Raw genomic sequence first — 5,948 nt, 5'->3', positions numbered from 1 at the left:
TTGTTCTCGCGTTTTGATATAAATGACTTGGGAGAAGCGACTCATATCCTTGGATCAAGCTCATGCGAGATCACAAACAAAGGATATTAGGCTTATCTCAAGTACTTTATATTGATACTATTCCTACAAGGTTTAGCATGCAAAGTTCCAAAAAGGATTTCCTTCCTTTTAGGCATGGAATTACTATATCAAAAGACCAGTCGCCCAAAACGATTAATGAGATAGAGAAAATAAAGGCGGTCCCTTATGCTTCTGTTGTAGAGAGCCTCATGTATGCTATGTTATGCACTAGACCAGATATCTGCTTTGTTGTTTACATGGTTAGCAGATTTCAGTCTAATCCTGGGCAAAAACTGTAATAACCCGAACTTTCTTTAAGTCAAATCTAGTCTCCAGAAGAGTTAGTGATGACTTCCTAAATGATTAATGTTTAAATAGATAGAATTTCACCAATTTAGACTTTTATCATGTGGAAAATTGAATTAGCTTTCCAAAGATACCAATTTCATTCAAATTCGATATCAGAGTATAAAGTTATGGACGTTTTACAGAGAACTGTCGAAACTGCCCAGAAGCGACGGCCAGGCCGACGGACCATCGAGCTAGCGACAGACCATCGCCCAAGCCGTCGTGACTAAGGCAGTGAACCAATCTTTTGGCCAAGTGTGATGGTTAGGACTGATGGACCGTCAAGCTAGCGACGGACCGTCGCCCAAATCGTCGCAGATGAGGCAGAAAGTTTAGGTTCTAGCCAAGTGCAACAGTCAGGACCGACGGACCGTTGAGCCAGCGACGGACCCTCGCCCAAACAGTTGCCACTTCCGATCAACAATTTTAAGTCATTTTTAAAAGGGTATTTGGGTTTTTTTCCATCAGTTTTAACCTCTAATTATACCAAACCAGAGCTCATAACTTTATTATTAATCTATAACACCAAATTAGGGTTTCTCTCAAAGATCAATCCCCAAGAAAAAGGAACCTTAGGTGTTTAATTCTAAGTTAAGAATTCAAGCTTTCCTCCACCAATCTTCAAGAAATCATCCATCCAGGTATGTCAAGTGTTGATTCATGGGTTCTTTTTACCTATGAAGCTCAAAAAAACCTATTTGAAATAAAAACTTTGGATTCCATGGTATGAATTGAATTATATCCATGCTTATGTTGTTGTTTGATTTCCAAGTTGAAGTCTTTAATGACTATCATGAAAATATGTTAGCATGTGGTTGAAGTTCTTGCATTGAAAGTGTAAAATATTGCCATGATGTATTATTTTAATATTCATGCCTAAGCCTAAAGATATGCATGCAAGGTGTTTGATAAAATGCCAAAGAGAATAGGAATTATGCCTTATGACTCATTTGTGACCAAAATTGATAAACCCATGTTTCTCCCTTACGTTCGATATGACTCCCACGTTATTGTTATGCTTTGTAATAGATTGACGTAATGCTCATAAGATTAGGCTTATGAAATTATGATATGTTTACATGCATTCCTATTCACGTGTAAGCTTATAACATGCGAATACTTCATGAAATTCCCAATGATTGTACTATGAATTATTGTCTATGGTTATGTGTCAAGAAGTGTCATATCTTGTCAATTTCATGCTATTGAGTTCTGGGGGTACTTGTACCTGATAATTTAGTTGTGTGCCTAGAGTCAGTGCCATGTTTTCCAGATACTCTCAGTCAAGCCATGATTCATAGAACTCAGTCGGTCATGTGACTCAGGAAAACTCAGTAATCTCATAATCTCAGTCAGTTATCAGATCTCAGTAATAATATGTCAGTCAACGAAACTCAATCCCGTCAGTTCAGTATAATTAATTTAGTGTCTACTCAGATGGGAGTAGGATGCAGCACCGAGTGAGCCCAAGGATGGGAACTCACCTGTTATTAGAGGGTGTGATTCTTAGAAGCATTCCTTGCGCTTCAGAACTACGTAGCCAGTATAGGCTGAGGCATCAAACCTGCTAGTTGAGGGTATATGAGGTGGCTTAACCTGTTATATGAGGGTCCCACCATTCTTCTTAGAGTACCTGTTATATGAAGTATTACTCGCAGCTTATCCTTACCAGTGGCGCCGTATTGACACCCTTCTAATTGGGGTTACAGATTGGATCCCAACTCAATTATATTATCTTACTTGGGGCATGTTGGTTTGATGACAACTTTCCACAGTTATAGTCTCAGTCTTAGTCTCAGTAATAAAACTTAGATAGTTCTACAAAATTCAGGACTGTCAGATATAGTCACCCAGTTCAGTACGGAACTCAGCTAGTTCCATCAGCAACAGGACTGTCAGACATAGTCATTCAGATAATAGTATATCAGATGTATGAAACTTATGTTATCAGTATTCAAATTTAGTGTTGCCATGATCTCAGTCACAGTTCACGTATTCATGCATATGTTCTCACGTTTATTTTATTTAGTCAGTTAGTATTTAGTCTCATCCTCCTAAGGAAGAAACTTCACGTTGGGGAGAGGTGTCATACTCTTGCTAAGGAGTATAACCTAAGCTAAGTGATCACATATGAAACTGTCATCCACGTAGAAGTGGGAATAATCTGATAATCTGTACCTACATTGGCTACGTAGTTTTGTGGAAGTAGGATGCGCTAAACCCATACTTTTCACTCGGTGCTAAATACTACTCCCTTTTTATTTTCTACGCTCATTCTGTTGGAAGTCCACTTTAAAACTAGCATAAAGGTTTATCTAAAACCAATTATGCATTTATGTGATAAAATCTGTAGATAAAGCTGATCTGAATTCTGTAATCTGTAATAATCTGAAAAGTGGATTTCAAAACTTATCTGATGATCGAAAGATCAAAACTTTACTAAAAATCTGTAAATAATCTGATAATAGGATGCTTAAAGCATTATCTTTCTTGAAATAATAATATTCAATCTTAGGGTAATAACCCATGCATCTATCTCATGTCAAAACATCATAATAATCATGCTTAATATTGAAAATAATGATATTTCATCTCAAAATCTGTAAATTACTGCAATAGGCATGAAAATATAAAAATAGACATGCAACTCATCTTTTTAAACATTGAAAATCTCAAAATCTTGCAAAGAGCAATAATGGATATGCACCCTAATTCAAATCTCATGAATAATCATTCACAATCATAAAAATTTAAAATAAAAGCTTGATTTTGGGTACAAGGATGGAAGAAGATCCTTGTTCATAAACCCCACATACCTTGATTGATGATTAGATGGAGATTCTTGAATTATGGATTTCTATTTGAGTTCTTGATGATGGATTCTTGATTATCTTGCCTTGAGAATCCTCAATCTTAAGTTTTCTTGAAGAATCAATGGAGGATTTTGATTTATTGGAGAGAATGTTTTAAAGCTCTAGGGTTTTGCTTTTGAGAAGAATGATGAATAATGAGCACAAAGTGCTTTGACTATGATAAATCTTGTGTTTTGGACGGATTGGGGCCTTGAGAATTGTCCAAAATACCCCCTTTAAACTCCTAAACGGAACTGGAAACTAGAATTGAAAATCCCGATTTAATGGGCTACCGTGACGCATCACTATCGTGGTGGCTTACTGAAAATTGATGACTGGGAAATTGGAGGTCTCCTTGACGTGAAGCTATCGCGTTGTCCAAATTGGAGGTCTCCTTGACGTGAAGCTATCGCGTTGTCCCACTGAATTTTGACAATTGGGACCTGGAACTTCAATGCGACGCGCCACCATCGTGATGCCCTATAGAAATATCATTTGGCCCCTGGCGTGACGCGCCAATGTCGTGTCGGGCTACTGGAAATCGATAATTGAGAAATTGACCCTCTCTACTATGCGGGACTATCGCGGAGGGCCACTGGAATCTGACAATTATGAATTTGCTCGCCTTCGCGACACGCCAAGTGCTCAGGTGGCATACTGTCAACTTAAAAATGGTCTAACTCCTCAACATAGTATCGGAATTGGGCAAATTTGGTATCGATGAAAAGCTTATTCAATTTCTCACATAATGGGAGGTATAAATCTGGAAAATTTCACACCAAATAAATATTTTTCATTTTGGAAGCTATTTTTTAACATTCTAGGAACGAATTTAAGCTAGGAAAAGTGCGGGGTATTACACCATTACAAGCCATTCACACTTCATTAGCAATTCTATACCGCAATTTAGTTCAACACACAATTCAAGTTCATTTTCATGTTAGGGAGTGATCTTGGGCGTATTTATACGTCTAAGCACCATAACTTACCCATATTTTAGCCAAGTTTTGAGAACAACGTGCCTAATTCTTATGTTTTTACTCTACTTTGATGTAAGTGAGCTAACTTATGTGATTAGCATGATTTTTAGGTGTTAATGAGGTAGATAGAGACATTTTGGGACTACGGATTGTGGAGGACAAATCATACAAGAGGAAAAGCAGCTGCTAGACCAAATGTGATGCATAAGAATTTTATCTCGATTTAATTTGCCATTTATAATAAGTTTGAGGACTTAGAAGGAATTATGAGAGAGAAGACTATTAAAAGACTTGTTGTTGGATTTTTAAGGATGATTCATTATTCAGTATTATTTTTGAAAAAAAGAAAGGAATCAAGAAGAGACGGTTTAGCTGAGGGTGAGAGGGAGAAATGTTTTTCTCCTCTTGCTTTCTTTATTTTGTGGACACCAAGATCATCTTCTAGACTGGGGTATAATGAACATTTTTATGGTGATTTTCGTTTTGTTCATGAGTAGCTAAACTTATTTGTTAGGGTTATGGAAACCTTGTAGTATGCTATCTATTTTTGTGGTTTTTTGAATTCATTATATGTTGATGCACTTGTATCATACTCTATTTATTATGATTGAATTCTTGTGGTTGCAAACATAGGGAATGTGCCATCAAAACATAACTTGTTCGATAGAAAAGTTAATGTTTGGAAAAGAGAGTAGTGATAAGAGAATAGGATTTCCAATCCCTATTTTATACGTTAATGCCTTAATAAGATTAACAACTTAGAGATCTCGCATGAGCATAGATAACACTTTTGGTTCGAGAAAACTAGAGTGAATTAATCCTTGTTGGTTGAGAAACACTCGGATTATGGATTTAAATGTGTTTCTCTATTAGTGCATGCATGTATGAGTTCTAAATACCCATAGTTAGAAAATATTGAAAACTACAAGGTGGAAATAACCCTAACTTGTCTTTCTCCGCAATCAAATATTACTACACATATTGTTTCACTGTTACACTGATAATATTACTGCGTACTTAAACCGAAACCCCCCTTTACTTGAAAACCTTCGATCAACAGTCTAATAACAATCGCAATACTTAGTGATTACAGTATTCCCTGTGGGATTCGACACCCAACCCAGTTAAGTTCTATATTTGACAGCGACCGCTTACACTTTCTAACGAGAGTTGTAATTTGAGTGTATCAAGGACTTTAACCCCCTTCCTATTCATTAAGCCATCAAGGTCATCAATTACACAATACATGACTCATTTTATCTTCACAGTATCATTTATCAAGTATTCATACATATTGGACCATTGCCTCGTTCAAAACATCATCATCATGTGACTAGACATTTTACTTAGACATTTTCACAAACACCTTGTGTACATGCCTTTACCAAGACCAATTTCATGATAGAAACCATCAAGACTAGGGTTACTCAAGACCCACATGTTAGACCACATACAACAAGCATTCACATGTGAAAACTACCATCAATAACATATATGAACATAAATCTAAGCAAAAATCATCATTAGGCAACAAAACCCTTTTCATTTGATTTCAAAAGCACCATGTACACTTACAAATCCAAGTGTGAAATATGTGGGTTTAGAGTTATTTAGAAAGAGAAAGAGGTACATGCCTCAAACAAGATGAATCACCAAAAATATTGACTCCTTTTTGCCTCTTGAAGACCACTCTTGAAACCCTAGCCTC

This window comes from Capsicum annuum, chromosome 3, assembly GCF_002878395.1.
Source record: "Capsicum annuum cultivar UCD-10X-F1 chromosome 3, UCD10Xv1.1, whole genome shotgun sequence".
Taxonomy (NCBI): Eukaryota; Viridiplantae; Streptophyta; class Magnoliopsida; order Solanales; family Solanaceae; genus Capsicum; species Capsicum annuum.
The sequence above is the reverse complement of the archived record's forward strand: the minus strand, read 5'-3'. Positions refer to the sequence as shown.